Raw genomic sequence first — 18,061 nt, 5'->3', positions numbered from 1 at the left:
TTATTTTCTATTGGGCAATCTCCTTGGGTCAGGGAATAAATCCTCCAGAAATCTGACGTCAGACTGGTCCTTATAGGGAATTTCACAATAAGAACATGACATAATCTGTCTTGTTAAATCCATCTTCCTATTCTTTGGAAAGAGTTTGGAGCAGAATCATTAGATGGTGGGTCTGTAAGACACTGATGGATAGTTCCATCAGAACACAGGATGTAGAGGAGCAGTTCCCTAATGAATAGAGTAATACTGGATGGATTTTTAAATTGCTTTTATTTTTCTAAGATTCATCACCTGAGAGATGCAGTTGGATCTGATTAAATGAAGAATCTATCACAGGAAAATTAAATTATTCATCTCTCTACCATGGGATACGAAAAAAGAAAGTTTCTGTCCCACTCTTGGGAAGCAAACTAACTAATGATCATCTGCACCCAGACCCTCTATGGTTGGGCTCCTCCAGATTGCAGCACTCTTTTAGCACTTCAAACTATCTGTAGACAGAGTCACTGATCCTTCCCCAGTGGTCTCTGGTTATCATCAGAAGTTCAAGGTTTTTTATTTATTTATTTTATTTTTATTTTTAACATCAGAAAATTGAGTTACTCAAGTGTAATAAGTCTTCTGAAGTGGATGTGTGAATTTTATGGAGTCCCAGAAAACACAAACATGGTCACGATCTCTGCATAACCTTGCATTCTTGAGTGGGTGTGAGTATGTGGCTGAAAACACCTCCAGAATATGTGCAATCTTGCATATCAGTTTTTAATTTAGTCAAGCAAACTGTCAGTCAGCCCATCAACCAACTGGCCTCCAAGCCAGTCCCTCAGGAAGCCATGCACCTTATCATCCTCTTAATCAGATACATAGCTAGTCAGTTAGCCATCCATGCAACTAGTCAACCAGTCAGCTAGCAAGTCAACTAGCCATTCTGCTGGGCAGCCAGTCAGCCAGTCAATCAGGCCCTGAGCCAGGGTGTCAGTAAGCCAGTGAATGAGTCTTCCGATCAGCTTGTTAGCCAGGCCTCTGAGCCATTTTCCAATCAATCAGTCATTTTGTCAGCCAGTCAGTCCTCAAATCTGGCACTGCAGGGGAATTGCCTTGTTTGAGGCATGATTTTGTATTTTATTTTATTTTTAGGATTGCTAAGGTTTACTGCTTACTTTCTTAATCTTTTTAGTCATCATGTGCAAGCTGAATCATTCTATTATAGATTTTCCAACCAGACAGCATATTTAAGGAAAATGCAATGCTATGATTGCTAATAATCAGAACAGACACTGTGTTGCAAAATGCAAATAGGGTCAGCAAATTTGAGGAACCCATCTCAATATACTTAGAAGCATATTCATTTTAGGGAGATATATATATACTGAAAAATTATAGACTTGTTTGTCAATGGTGAGTCTCTCAGGCATTCTATTTAATTAGTATTTCTTAAAATCTTTAATATGTTGAAAATAAAACATTTGCCTTTTGTATATTATAGTGTTACGTACAGTGGGTAATTCAAATGCACCTTTCTCAGTTATTTCAAATGGGTAACCTTGCCTTAGTTGAAAAATAAAAGTAATATCAACATTTGTTCACAAATTCATTCATTCACAGTCACTTATTAACTACATAATAGATAACGGCTAAAATTTGAGGACTTATAGGCAGAAAGAAAAAGAAAAAAATGTACTCCTGCTCTGAGAAGGTTCATGGCCTTTGACATCGGTGGAGACAAACGTTTAACATAGCAATGGTCATAATTCTGACAAAAGTGCAGTCTTTATATGATTACATAGGAGTATTTCCAGAGGAGGGATGACAATGAGCTGTTTATGAAGTGTAAGAGATGTTACAGTTCAGTTGATATGTAGAGTGACTATAAGGCAGAAATAGTAAACTCTCTGTGAGTCGTGTGGGGCCCTTTCCGAGAAGTACAACTGTTTAGGGGAATCAGTGTTTGTTAGGGTTCATTAGGGCTGAAAATACCACTCAGTAGTTGAGGCCATAGAAATAAGTAAGCAAGTAAGTAAATAAATAAATAGGCCATGGCATGTCCTTATGTGCCCTGCATTGGAGACTGTGCCCAGAAAGTTACTGGAGAACTGCAGAAGGGCTTGTAGAACAGGGTGTCTGTGCCCATCCATGCAGTGACAGCTTAGATGGCAGCTTTATGTTCTTGGTCTTGAAACTTTTTTGTTCATGTACTTCCAAAAGAATTTTTTAAATGTAACCTCTTTTGATATTTAAATTAACATAGGACATTTCATTATTTGTGTGTGTACTTGCAAATGATGTAATTCCTGGCATATTTTCAATGCTGAAGTTTTAAAACAAGACACTGACATTATTATTTTAAACATATCTAATGAAATGTAAAAATCCTATAGCAAGCTAACGCTGTCATTCATTTTATAAATTCACAAGAAAGCTCTTCTTTAACAGTAAGAAATTTTATATCATTTTTTTAACCTGAATTCTTTTTTTCCTTTCACTACCTTCAAAAAGTTCATCTGATGCAATTTTTAATCCTTGAAAGCATCTTATTTTTCATCATATCATACAACTTTATAATAAGATATAAATATATAATATTTACAAATTATGCACATAAAATAAACTTTTTTGGACAATGTCCTTTGTCCATAAGGCAAATAGTTAAAATTTAGTTGGATTAATAGTCATTTACAATTAATATTTGTATAAACTTTAATAAATTTATTAATCATGGAGAAGTAAAATTTTATTAAAATTTATCTCAGCAATGAAAAGAACTCTTTATCAATTAGAGCATTTAGACGTAGAAGAATATTTCTTATTGGTAGAATGAGACAGAAACCAATGTCAGTTATGTTCCTTTTCTTTTTTTTAGAGATAAATATTGAGTACCCTTGTACACAGAAAATTAGAAGGTATAACCTGAGTTTTGCTATATAAAAGTTACTCAATAATGTAAGATCCTTCCAAGTTGCAATTTAAAAATTCATCGTCTTCTATCATCAAATTTTTTTCAATGATTTGTCAGTGTACATGTCCATTAAGTACTCCCATAATTTTGTTGAAGCAAAGTACTCAGTGTCACCTTATACACAAATGGATTTATTATCCAGTCACTGGAGACATACTTTCCTCAAAATCTAAAAAGGGTATCAAACATGTTACAGGATGAAGAGGCTGCTGCCTGGTTCCCCTGTGCTTTCTGGGCAGGCTTCTAAAGAATAGGAAGATTCTCCAGCACCCAACTTCTGAGGAGCACGTGGCTTCCCCAAGGCCCAGCTCCCACAGTACAGGAGGATTCCACAAGGCTCAACTGGTGACAGGCATGGAAGCTTTCCCAGCTTCCGACTCCTCCAAGGCACTGCTGCCACCCCCACCCCTACCCCCTTGGGCAGTTTTATTTTGGAGTGCCTCTGGCAAGACACTTTCCCCTGAACAGTCTTCCTGGCAGCCTAAGATGTGAACTTCTGGCAAGCCCTGGAGGGTGGATTTCCAGTAAGTTCTGCTAATATGGGACTACAATGACTTGTCTGCCATTCAGTGAACCATAGCCATGTCCTCTGAAATGAAATCTAGATCTCAGCCCTGGGGCTGGGGTGGGGAGGATTCTTCCTTGTATGCTTTATCTCAGTCTCAGGATAGGAACAGTTCCTTATGTCTACATTTTTATATTCTTTAGAATTCCCTTCACTCTTCATTAGACAATCCCTTGTTATCCTAGTCCCCTGTTATACTTAGTAATTCCTTATGTTAAACATTTCATATTCAAAAAAAAAAAGTGTATCAGAAAAGTTTTTACCAAGTCTTTGTAAATTGTTATGAACTTATCCTGCTATTCTTCCACTTAGAGGCAACTTATTTAACTTGAGATACATAGAAAGAGTTGAAGACATGAAATATCATTAACTTAAGCATCTTGTTTAGGTTTCCTTGCTGCTAAAACAAACACCATACAATAGGTTTGCTTAAACAACAGGACTTTATTGGTTCACCATGTGGACCCCAAAAATACATATTCTTCCCACATGCAAAATACATTCATTCCATCACAACATCCCAAAAGCCTTAAGATATTTCAGTAACAATGCTAAGTATTAAGTCTCATCAAAATTGGTTAAAGGGAGAAACTGGAAGGAAAGCATGGGTCATGGGTCCCAAACAATTCTGAAACCAGCAGGGCATACTCCATTAGATTTCAAGGTGTGGGAGTCATTACCTTGATGTTTTGTCCTCTGGCCTGATGGAGCAGCACCCCATTCCCTCTAAGCTCTTGCACATTAACCATGCTCTCCCCAAACACTGGGCTAAGGCCCCATTCTCTCTCAGCATCAGAACAGTGGCCGGGCTCTCTGGGAATGCCAGGATGCCAGCCGCAGCCTCTCCGAGCATTGTGGTGGTGGCACTCTCTTTGAATAACCAGGCACAAGGCCCTCCCTCTCCAGGTGTCAGGGCAGATATCCTGTCCCTTCCAAGCACAGGGGCACACCCGTCCTTTGCATGCTTGTGAGTGGTCCGCTCTATTGGCTTAAGGAGATCTTTTCAGTCCAGACTGCTTCTATGATTCTGCCTTTGAAGTCATTATTTCTTAAATTCGTCCCCTCTCTAGGCCTTTCAGTCCATGCTGGCAGTTCTGCACATACAAATTTTATGCACAGTTCAAGAGGGTCCAGATCATTAGACAATAGAACTTTCCACAGATCTTTCCTGGATAACTGTATTTCCAATCCTGACTTCCACTGAAACGGCTAATTAGATCCATGTTCAGCAACACTCTCTTTAGCAAGGGGTTGTTCAGTTAAACCCTCACGATTCCCAAAAGTTAGGGAGGTCTCTGATAGAGCCCTATCTGGCCCTAGTCTCAGAGCACACTATCTGTATAGGCTCAGAAGTTTCCAAACCATCACTTTCAGGTTTCTTTAAGCTTGAGAGTTTAGTTTGCGACCTATCCATTTCCTTTTGTTATAAGCTGCAAGGAGAAGCCAGGCTGAACCTTTCTCACTTAGCTTGGAAATCTCCTCAGCTAAATATTCAAGTTCACTGCTTACAGATTTCACTTTCAAAAGTACATCAGGTGTCTTGATATATGTTTGTTTTGGTCTGCAGTGCTTTATACAAATATGTATATCAAGATACCTGTTCATGGTGAAGAGCCTGTTTTTGTTGTCACTGGATGAAAAGAAAATGTTGCCATGGCCAAAAAAGAAATCCTCTCAGTTGCAGAACACTTCTCCATGATTTGTGCATCTCGAAAGAAAAATGGCCCCACCCTGGGAGAGCTGTCACATAATCCTAATGTGCCTGGTCAAACCACCCTTCAAGTCAGGGTCCCCTATCATGTGGTAGGATTAGTAGTGGGACCCAAAGGAGTAACTATTAAAAGAATTCAGCATCAGACCCACACATACATAGTAACTCCAAGCAGATATAAGAAGCCTGTCTTCAAAGTAACAGGGATGCCCGAAAATGTTGACTGAGCATGGGAAGAAATAGAAATGCATATTGCCATGCATACAAGAAACTATACTAAGCTCAATGAAGAGACTGATTTCCATTACAGTGATACTGATGTTAAGCTTTGAAGGTGGTAATCTTGGCTCTGCGTGGCTCTCTTCCAATCCAGTTCCTCCTAGCCAAGCAAGAAATGATATTCAATTTTTGAAATGATAGTTCCAGTTCTCTGGGAAGTATTGCCACAGATTCCTACTTTGGAAGCAAAGGCTGGCTGACTTTAGTCCAACAAGTCCATTTAGCACAGGAAACTTTTGGTTGGGAGCTACACTACCATCTGTGGGCCCAGAAGGTCTTGCAGTTGACTCTCCTGCCTTTGACTCTTTACCAACGTCCACTCAAACTGTCTGGACTCCGTTTGAACCAGTTACTCCACTCTCTGGCTTCGGGAGTGATCCTTCTGGTAATATGAAGACTCTGAGTGGAGGAAGTCAGCCATTTACTCCTCCTCTGTCTTCTGCATTTCCTGAGAGCATAGAACATCCACTTGCTCGGAGGGTTAGGAGCGACCCACCTTGTACAGGCAACCATGTTGGCCTTCCAGAAGTTATTGCTGCCCTTATTCCATGTGGCCACAACCTCTTCTGCATGGAATGTGCCAACAAGATCTGTGAAAAGAGATCTGTTTGCCAGACAGCTGTTATCAGACAATCCAAATTCATATAGTGGTGCATAACTCTTGAACAAATCAATTAAGATATAACTAACAGTTGCAAACTCTGAAAGAGCTGTGAATACTTCATGAGATTCTAGAGTTCTTTTGTATATGGGTTTTTAAAATAATAAATGAAATTCTAGTTTTATTGGGAACAAAAAGTTAAACTTGGAAAGATTTCAAAACCCTTCAACTGCCTGTCAATCATTCTGGAGTTGAATTAAATGTAAATTTTTATTACTTTGAATCTATTTATAGTCTATTCATTTTAATATGCATTTGTTTGCTGTCTAATTTATCTAAGGATATATATATATATAATTCCTGAGCATAATTCTTGCATAGCAGAGAGACACACTTGAAAACAAATAGTTATAATAATGTATGTGCTATATTGTAGATACATGTCAGGCAAACACATCTGGAGTAGTAATTGATTCTGTTCGGGAGCATCAGGGAAAAATACACAAAAGAGGTAGATTTTGAACTGGATCTGAAAGGAAGGAAAGGAGTCCCCCAGGAAGAAAAGGGGAAGCAAATTCTAGGTAGGAGGAAAAACAAAGTTAAAGGCATAGATGAAAGAAAAAGTATAGTTCAGTGTGGCCATCATGCCCTGAGGGCATGGAAGCAGATAGAAAAGAGATTGAGTATTTATGTGACAGATTGGGAAGGACATTGCTGCTCTCTAAGGAGAAGCTGCAACTAACTTTCTTCCTTCCTTCCTCTCTCCCTTCCTTCTTTCCTTCCTTCCACAAGGAGCACTTTTGCTTTTTTTTTCCCAAGCAAACATACCTCCTTTCTTTCTTCACTTCTCCCCCACTTCCCTGTAATCGTTAGTCTGCTTTCTATCTCTGCAAATTTTCTATTTCTTATCTTAGTGATATCATACCATTTTTTTTCCTTATGTATCTTGATTGTTCCACAAAGGATAATGTTTTAAGGTTCTTCCATGTTCCAGCATGTCTCAGAACTTCATTTTTTCTTATGGCCAAATAATATTTCATTGTGTGTATGTTCCACATTTTGTTTGTCAATGGCTTTTGGGTTGTTTTATCAATTAATTTGTCAGTGTGGATATTTGGGTTGTTTCCAGCTTCTGACTATTGTGAATAATACTGCTATAAACCTTAGAGTATATGTATCTGTTTGTGAACCTCATTTCACTCTCTTTGGGTATATTCTTAGAAGTGGGCTTGCCAGGTCAAATGGTAATTCTATACTTAACTTTTTGAGGAACTGCCATTTCGATTTCCCTGGTAGCTGCACCATTTCACATTCCCACCAACAATCCACTAGAGTTCTAATTTCTCCACATCCTCTCCAACACTTGTTATTTTCCATTTTTTAAAATAATTGTCATTCTTGTGGGTATGAATGGCATCTCATTGTGGTTTTAATTTGCATTTCCCTAATGTCTAATGATGCTAAGCATCTTTTCTTGTGTTTATTGGCTATTGGTATATCTTCTTTGAAAAAATGTATATTCAAATTCCTTGGTCATTTTTTTTTCAATTGGGTTATTTGTCTGTTTGTTGTTGAGTTGTAGGAGTTTTTATATATTCTGGATATTAAACCCTTATCAGATATATGGTGTGAAACTATTTTCTTCCATTCTGTAAGTAGTCATTTCACTATCCTGATGATTTCCTTAAATGCACAAAAGTTTCGAATTTTGATGAAATCTAATTTATATATTGTTTCTTTTGTTGCTCATGCCTGCGATGTCAAATCCCAGGTCGTGAAGATTTTCCCCTATGTTATTTTCTAAGATACAACTTGTTAATAACTCTGAATTGAAGAATATGTGCATATTCCTCATGGCTATCTGTGATGTTTATGAGCACACAATTAACTCATAACCATTAAAACTTGAAACTTTCTTTCCATTTCTTCTTTTAAGATGTTTATGTATGTTTGTTTGTTTGCATTTTGCTTGTTTTCTTGTTTCCTTCAGCTCTATTAAATTTGCCCATGTAAAGTCCTCAAGTGATCTGGAACTAATTTAATCCAAAATAATAGGTTCAAGACTGGTCATAGCATTCTTTCCAGGGCTAAGAAACAACCTGTATTTGTCTTTACAATAGAGAGTTATAAATTACATTGAAATATCATTCAGTTAGAGTCATTTCCCAAGACTGTAAAGAGAAGGATGGTCTCCTGGGAAGGGTTGTCATAAAAAGGAAAATCAAACCAGCTGAATAATACAATAAGTCTCTGTATAAAGCTAGCTCAGTCAAGCAGGGATATGAAAGGTGGCAGCCTTTGAGGAGATGGCTGACAGGTTTCATTTGTAGAGGATCAGATCTTGCCCTGGAGTCACATGTCATATTTTCCCCCCACCCCTTTGGTGTTCTACAGGCACCCCCTCCAGGTACTGTCAGGGGAATACGCAGAGACTGCCAGAGAAAGGGCAGCCATGGCTAAGTCAAGTGTGTGAAAAGCAGCTATTTTCTTCTCTATCCTCCTGCCATAAAGTTCAAACACCCTCTCTAGGAGATATACTAATCATATAAACAGAAATGAAGCTAGAATAAGTTTAATTTTTCTTTCCTTCCTTCCTTCCTTCCTTCCTCCCTCCCTCCCTCCCTCCCTTCCTCCCTTCCTTCCTTCCTTCCCATCCTCCCTCCTTCCTTTTCTTCTTGGATGTTCTCTTCCCCATTTCTTCCATCTTTTCTCTAGCTCTTCTTTATTTTTAAGCTAATTTACCATCCCAAATCCATCCCACTTGTCCATTTTCTCCTTCCACCTTCCTTCTTAAAAGTAAATACAGAGTTTTACAATAATTCCTCTATGTCTATCATTTTATCTACGTGATATCTTTTCACTAGGAGGGAATCCATCCAAAAACTGTCTAAGGCGCATCATGATTGCATCATCAAATGTCTTCATGAAGAGACTCCCTGGCATCTTCATTCCATCCTCTTTCTCTCAATCCACATTTTCTCTTTTTTGGTGTGTCCATTTTTCTTCTGCCTGTGCATGTCAAGTGCATGCATTAGGTTCTAAAAACTGCAAGTTGAACAAATTTTCATCCCTAACTTAGGTTATTTCACCAACTTATCCCTTCAATTGCCTCTTAGTCTTGACCATTTAGAATTCCACTCTATGTATCAATAAGGAGGTCAAGGGTTTCACAATAAGAAGCATACAGTGTCTTCTCATAAACTTAAGGCATGGTTTTCAGACCTTTACGAGTTATATATGAAAATATGGATAGCACGTTAAATAATTTTCTGATTTACTTTCCCAAGGAAGCAGACAAACTTGGGGTTAGGTAAAGCTGAGTTTCTAATACCTGGATCTCTAGGTGGGCTTGCTCCTACATAGATGCTTATTAGAAAAATTTGCCAATTTCTTTCCATACCCTACACTACTCTCCTTTCTATTCTCAGTGCAATCACTGGCAGTGTAATTAAAATTCCCAAAGTTATTTTAATGAATTTTCTTGAGATTTGTAACCAAAAAATAACATTCTAACAATACAAAAGGAGTGAGGAATCATAGCCACTTTTCTCTATTGTACCTACTATGTCCTGTATGTGATTGCTTATGTACACATACATACACACAGAGCACACAGTAAACATACTATATAAAGTTATATTTCCTTAATATCATACATCTTGGGACATATTTGTAAATGAATGAGTGAATAAATAAATTATGTTGAAATGAATGTTCTATTTCTTGGTGTACTATTTTTGTAAATGATACTTTTGAACAACAGAAGGTGCAATCTTCTAATTTTAAGTATTGGATATGAGTTTTAAATGCTAAACTGTGTTGACAAAATTATGGAAACACTCTGAACCTTAGATTTTCATTTATGTTTGGAATATTAATTTCCTACATATTTACCTTTAAATTGAGGATCAAAAGCAAACTTTCATAAATTGCTTTATAAATCATAAAGCCATTATTTTGATTTATATTTTAATGTGGATATTCCTTCCTAAATATTTGGATAAGTGTTTTAGCATAAAAAATCAAGTTCAGTATTTTTATCTCCATGATGTCATTTAGTGAGAAATAAATAATAAATCCACACAAACACACATAAGTACATATATGTTCATATATGTACCTGTGTGTCTTTTTAGAAGTCATCAAGTAATCTGTAATTTTTATACAAAAAATTAAACCTAAATCATATGTCTCAGGATTGGAATTTGATTCTTGCCTATTTGCAATCTGATATGCTAGCCTGTTACTGTTTCATGGATGCTGGCTAGAGACAATGGATTTTATTACACATGGTGCAGCAAGCAGCATGAGCATCAAGTATTTGTGCTGGTTCCCTTTGCCCTCCCCCAACACCAAGTGCAATGGGAGGTTGCAGAGGGACTTGAAGGATCCTACCCACACATTGGGTTGTGTTACAGCATAAGAATTCTGAGCTGAAGAAAATCACCATTTAAGAGCAAGCAGTAAGCAAGGTGGTTCTTTGTGCTTGGGTGGAACATTTATTACCGTATCCCTTAGGCTTCTCCAAACTCAACCCTGAGAATGGACTAGACAGAGAGTGGTCAAGACTTGAATTCTTAGCATCCAGAAAGACATGTGAAAGCGTGTGAGATCCATGAAGTGTTTCCCGAACATTTTTCATACCCATTTTTTCATTGTTTTTTTGAGAAAACCAATTCTGGACTCCAGATTACTTGGTGTTAACTATAATTCTGGACTTTGCTTTAAGATTTTTAAACCCAGGCTTAATATAAAAAATGGTTTTATTTCAGCCAAATTAGATTCATCTTCCACTAACAGTTACTTAATGCCTAGTCATTCAGTGCTTAAGAAAATGTTACAATAAAAAGACTTTTAAAAATAGTATTTCAAACAGTATTGTCTGAGAAGAGGCAAGGCAAAAAGGAAGCTATTGTTTAGCAGTGATCAATTTCAGACAGTTAAAAAATGCTTCTGGTGATATGATTCTCACCATCTTAGAATGTTTTGCAAGTTGTTAGGAAGAGGACATTAAATCAACCAGTCAGTAGAGCTGCTCTCTTCCCTATTTTAGTCATAAGAATCCACCATATACAGGAAGTAATCATTTAATCATTCTGATGTCATTCGCACAGATATAGCTCAGCCACTTTGTTCAGAGATGCATTTACAAATGATGCAGAATCTGTTCATGCATGTAAAGCAGAAATGGGTAAAAACTCACAAATTCCACAAATCCCCAAATCCTAATAGGAGATTTATGGATACGTATGAGCACAAGAGTGTGCACACAAGCACACACATACACAGAGTGATTTTTTCCAACTGTCACCTTTGTCGTCACTATAATGAGTTTTCCACTGCAATAGCCAAAACAATTAATCTTAGGTTTTCACACTGATATATGTCAACTCTGGGAATCACAGAAAGACCATACACACTGAAACATCACAGGCATGAAGATTGAGACACTCCTTTCTGTTGGCAGCTGAGATCAAAATCAATCAAAATTTCCTTTTAGGAATTCCCATCACTTGCTGAAAGATATACAGTGTCATTACAAGGGAAATGGCATTTTAGTATACTAATATAAAGTGCTAACAATTCAAATATTCTTTACATGTTTTTGAAAGGCATAGCACAGATCAAGCAAAACGGGATTTATTTAACAAAACAAATTTAAAATATTGATGGACTACTACTCAGCAATAAAAAGGAACAACGACTGATACACAACAACTTGGAAGTAACTTATGCTGAGTGAAAATAACTAATTTCATAGTGATACAGACTATATAAGTAAATTTATTTTACATTCTCAAAAAGACAAAAGTATATAAATAGGGAACAGAGCAATGGTTAGTAGGAACTAGGGAAGTAGAGAGAGGGTGTAACTATAAAGAAGCAGAGTGAGGGAGTTCCTTTGAGGTGACAGATAATTTGTATCTGGATTGTGACTGTAGTTGTACAAATCTAGTAATGTGATAAAATGTCATAGAACTATATATAATTGTGATAAGAAGCCATAGAAAATGCAAAAAACAAAACAAAACAAAACAAAACAAAACAAAAAAAACCACACAGTGCATACAGAAACTGGTGAAATATGAGTAAGATCTGTAACTAATTATATTGTGCCAATGTCAATTTCCTGGTTTTGATAATATACTCTACTTATGTAAGATGATAGCATTGGTGTAAACTGGCTTATAGATACATGGAGCATCTCTGTACTATTTTGCAACTTCTGATGAATCTATAATTATTCCCAAATAAAAAAATTAAAGTTTATCCTATGTGCCAGACACTATCATAATTGCTGGACTTTTAGCAGTTGAGTGAACTGCTGAATCCCTTGTCCTTATGGAGCTTACATTTTAGCAACAGCAAACAATAAACAAGAAAACAAATTAATTTTTAATATTCTGACAGAAAATAATTGATTCTATGAAACAGAAGCAGAGATAGAGCTTGATGGATGGGTTCAGAACTCTATATTAGATTGGAGTGGTCAGGGAAGACAGCTCTGCAGAGGTGACATTTGAAACTTAAAATATTAAGTTTATTTTCTCCTTTTCAGAAGGAGAAAATATTTCCAGTTAATTCATGTATTTATGTAATATTAACTGAGTATTCTTACATGCCATCTCTGGGAATACAATAAAAAAATTAGACATGTTATTTAGGACATAATGGCTAATGTTAGATTCACTGAGAAATACCTTTCTACAAGCTCAAACTATTTTCATTTTATAGTTGAGGAGAAAAGATTGTGTGTGTTGGAAGAGGATTTTTTTTTTTTAAATTAAGATTTATTCACATACCATACAATCATCCAAAGTAGAGGAATGGTTTTATGGGTTATATTTTTAAAGTTCTGGGAGACAGCAATAATAAAATATAAAATATTATTATACTCATCCATTATAATAAATAAAATTACATTATTATTGATAATTTTTATTATTAAAGTCATTTTTTATTGAACATTTACCATATTCCCAATGAAGAATTCCTCACTTATCTGATCTTCACAACCACCCTGAGAAGTGTGTGTTATTTTACTAGAATCCACATCTGATAAATGAGGAAACAGGCTCAGAGTAGTAAAATTACAAAAACACACAGAGTAAGTGACTGAGACAGAATTAAACCCAGTGCCTTTGGGCTCCAAAGCATGTTTGTAACCATTGCCTCCCAGAAAATGGAGCAAGAAGTAATCAAAATAGAGGCTCCTGCATTAGGGAAGGCTTGTGGTAGACCAGATGAGCCATGTGGCATCTCCTGTGCATCACCCCCTCCACCAAATGATACATTAGAAAAGTAACCATGTGTTGTGCACTGGGGAAGGGCCTTTATATTTGATACACAGCTGATTTAATGCTTCTTAAGGCCCTAAGAGTTAGATATTAGCATCATTTTAAATATGATAAAATGAGGAATCAAAGGGAAAATTAACTTGACAAACATTCACATTTCAAGTAAAGGCAAGAGCTGGGAACTACTTAAGTGTCACCTGCCCACCTACTCCACCCATGTTAGACCTTGCTGTCTGATCCAGGTATCCTATTGTGCAAAATCTCGTCAACAATCTTACATTCTTTCCCAACACTTTACTCCTGGAAGTCCCTGTTTATGGATTAGAGTTGCCACAAAGGATAAAAATTACTGACAAGATTAACCCTAATGCCCAGCATTCCATGATTCTTTATTTTGTAGAGTGAATTAAGAACTCACAGAGGTATTTGTCTTTCTGTCCCTCTGGCCAATGTATAGCTCTACTATCAGTCCTCATCCAAGCAGGAGTCACAAACAGCTCATGAGACTGTGTCCTCTCTGTGCCCTCAGGAGCATCAGAATTTAATATGAAGGCTTTTTGTTAATTCTACAGAAAAGAAAATTAAAAAGAACTCATTTTGTTAGATCATTTGACATAGCAGAGAGCATAAGCTCTGCAATTAGACCAAAGTGGATTTTTTCCTGTGTTTTGTATGACCTTGACCAAATAATTTAACCACACTGAGACTCAATTTCCATATATGAAAGATTGTTTGTTAAAATAATGCTAACTATTGCATTGTGTTTTTACAGAGGTTAAGTGATATATCAAATATAAAGCCTCGAGCATGGTGTTTGTGTATTGAATACACCAAAAGAACATTTGCTCTTTTTCTGTTGTTTTATATGTTTAAATGACAGAAACAAAGTGTATGATTTGCCCTGGACATGCAACAGTAACAGAATTTTAGAATCAGAGAATAAGTTAGGAATGGTCTTTTGATCATGCTATACCCTCTTCCCCTTGATAGCTGGAAACAGGATTTATCAATCTCTTTGTAGAATTTAATGCCTTATATTAAAGAAAAGGTTTATTTAGTTGACTAGTTGAGTATCTATGCAAATCCCTAGTACTTAGACTAAAGAAAAGTCACAATATATCAAACCCAAAATAAATGATTTGATTTCTAGGGTGTCATGAACTAGATTATGTTGACTTCCAAAGTGCTGTATTTATTCCTCTTTACAGAGTATCCTTTCAAATAAAACATTTACTTGAAGTAATTTTCCGAATTTTCCATAAGACTTAGGCAAATTTCCAAAGACATTACATTTATTCTTAAGGGTTTGAATTAGCATTTGGATGAGAAAATCCTTACCTATTTTCTACTTTAGATCATTATCTAAATTAATTCTGATACTAAAAAAAAAAACAAAAACCAAAAACTAAATTCACAAACAGGAAGGAGGAACAGTACATTCAGAGTTCAAAATTCTGTTTTATGTTTTAATTGGTTGGTAATAACTATCTATTTGGAACTTGTCAAGACAAAAAGTCAAGGCAAGTAAACGGTTTGTGCCAGGACAGGTTGCTATGTGGTTTGGAAGAATGGTTTCTGTATCTGCCTGCAAAACAAAGCCACCTGTGGTATGTGTGTGGCAACATGTTAAAATGCAGCATTTAGAATTGCAGCCCTACCTAGCCCATCTGGTTCAATTAGAATTGAAATGTGGGCCTTAAAATCTGTATTTTAACAGTGTGAGTCTGATGCAAGTAGGCCTGCTTATGTCCAGTCTAAACTAATAATAATAATATTTAAAAGATTAGCTTAGATGAGGAAGTGAAAATATGTTTTCTGTGTTCACAAAGTTATTTTGCTTTTGTTTTTTGTATTGAGTAAAATCAGTGACTTCTGAGCTTATTTTATCATTGGAGGTATGAAAGTGATTATCAAGGAAATGATGACAGTTGAGGATCATATCAGAGACACAAACTTAGACAAATGATAACATTCCTTTTATAGAATCAGTATGAAATTTGAAAGACCGTGTGGTAGATTGAGTTTTATACCCCAATTTAAACATGTTCTCAATCTTAATCTGCATTCCCGTGTGTGCAAACCCATTGTAAACAGGATCTCTTGATGCTGTTATTTTAAATTAAGGTGTGGCCAAATGGACTGAGGGTGGGTCTTAATTCACATCACTGGTGGCTTTAGGAAAAGTCAGAAACAAGAAATCAGTGTGAGAGAAGGTTAGAAGGAGGAGCTGGAAGCCAGAAGTCTACAGAACCTGGAAGAAAGCAGAGGACATTGCCATTGATGCAAGGTAGACAGCCAGCCTTAGAACGCGACAGACTTGGGGAAAGAGCATTGCCTTGTTAACGCCTGGATTTTGGACTTCTCCTACCCCCAAAACTGGGAGCCAATAAATGCTTATTATTTAAGCCAAGCCAGCTTGTGGTATTTGTGATAGTAGCTCTGGAAAATTAAGACAGACCTAGAACATCCTCCAATATGAGTTTTTTGGGGTTTATTTAACATATTATACTGTTCAAAGTAAACACAACATGTATCAATTATATACAATTTATAAAATGCAGCATGTATTAACTATATACAGTTTAGAAAATGAAAACAAGATTAAAAAAAAAGTATTTGTAACCTTATACTCTAAAATCCCAGAAGAAACCATTAGTAGAAGTTAGATGTAAATTTTTCAGATTTTTCTGTTCTCTCTCTCTGAGCATTGTGATGTACATGCCATTAAAAAGTATTTGTGTATTACTTTGATATGTTATCATCCATATTGCAATATATTTGTGTTTGTGTGTGGGCAATCACTAAACTATATTTAACTGTTTGGATTATTTCTAATTTTTTGTATTGCTAAACACACTGAAATAATGATCTTTGTGTTTGATTTTTGACGTGTTTCCCTGATTACTTGTGTACTATTTTCTGATTGATTTCTTTGACCTTATCGTCCAACTCATGTATAGTATAGGATTTTTCATCTAAGCTATAATGGTTTCAATTTTCCAGAATTCTTATTTTCTATTTCTTTTATATAGCATCTTCTTGTTTATTCATTGAAATATCTTTTTAAAAAATTTCCTCTAGAGTTTGTGAGCATAGCTGTTGATACAGACTTTTGATTTTCTTCTCTGTAGACTGTTTCTGTTTCAACCAATTTCTTTCCTTTCCTCTCTGTTTTGTGTTCTGGCTTACATAGAGACTCTCAAATGTCTGGTGGTCATTGGGTTACTATTCATATTTAAGAATTATCAAATGTTTTGCTGAGAACTCTGGTTCAATGGTTGGTACTTGTCAGCAGACGAAACTCATTGCAGAATGAAAGGAGGAAACAAAAACCTTTTCCCTAGGAGTATTTAATTTCTCAGGAAAAGAAAGTCATCCAAATCTCCAGAATGGGCTTTATAAATTTGCCTGTCAAAATCCTGAGACCTGAATAGCAGGGTAGGAGTCTGGGTAAAATGAATCTCAAATTTCAGTGAGTAGAAATGCAGTTAAAGCCCCTTACATTCATGAGGACGCCTCTCAGACATTTCTTGGCTTAATGTCTCCTGGAGAGAAGCATGACCTTCCTGGGGCAGGGAGGGGTATTGGAAGTGGGAGTCTAACTCTTGTTCATGTCCTCTTCAAAGACCCACATCCTTGCTTGCCCCTCCTGAGATTCAGTGGTACCATTCTGGTTAAAATCCACATTTTTCTTAAAGCACTATAATTTCTTTTTACTTCTAAATTTGTATTGTCTATTAATACAATTAATAATAATGTACCTGATATAAATTTTCTAAATATGTTTTGACTGCTCTCGTGTGCAAACATCTTCTATCTTTTAGAACTTATGTGTTCTAATTTAAAAGAAAAAGACATACGTCATCTACTATCATGTTAGAAAATGCTTGGGTGATGCATGCATGAATTCGGTAAATATTTTTTCTATGATGATAAAATTCAGTTGTACATGAATTAACAAATGGTATATTTACATTCTAAGCTAATAAGAAAACTCTATTTGAGCTAACTTCATGTTGCACCTTATCATTTCCAAATATTGAATTGCAATCAAAGAGTCATTTTTGTTCAGATTTATAGTTTAGCAGATGCCCCAACTATTACATCTCTCTGGTTTCCACTCTGTATTAATTAAAAGTCTCATTTCTTCTGTCCTTGTCCATAGACCACTGATCTGAACAATTTTTCCAAGCAGAATCTGCTGCTACTGCCAGCTCAGGTGAATAATAAAATAGAACTATACTGCAGTTAATTTTGAAACCTATCAATGCCTTCATACGAAAAAAAATTTACACTTTTTAATTCTAATAGTTGATTTCAGAAAATGAAGAAAACACATTTTTAAAGGCATCCTTGTACCATACACTCTGCCAAGATATTTATATATGTTTCTCATGTGACAATCACACCACCACTTCAATGAAAATACCATTACATCCTGTTTATTTTTAGATCTATTGGGTAGATGAGGAAATTGAGGCTCAGAAAAGTTAATAACTTGCTTAAATACACATGTAGTAGTGTTAATAATAATAATAATTAAAATATTCTAAATGCTTAACCTGGGCTAGGCACAGAAAGAATTGCTTTTATATTTATTAGCACATTTAATTTCCACCAAATTCCTTAGAGGTAGGTAGAATTATACCCA

The 18,061-nt window shown here is 36.0% G+C and overlaps 1 pseudogene; it reads left to right on the top strand.

Moving 5' to 3' along the window:
- LOC119518394 overlaps positions 1-6,176 on the top strand; it is a 44,497-nt pseudogene extending 38,321 nt beyond the window's left edge.
- The last annotated feature ends 11,885 nt before the right edge of the window (positions 6,177-18,061 follow it).

This window comes from Choloepus didactylus, chromosome 22, assembly GCF_015220235.1.
Source record: "Choloepus didactylus isolate mChoDid1 chromosome 22, mChoDid1.pri, whole genome shotgun sequence".
Lineage (NCBI taxonomy): Eukaryota > Metazoa > Chordata > Mammalia > Pilosa > Megalonychidae > Choloepus > Choloepus didactylus.
Note: the sequence above shows the minus strand (reverse complement) of the source record. Positions and strands in the feature narration are given on the sequence as shown.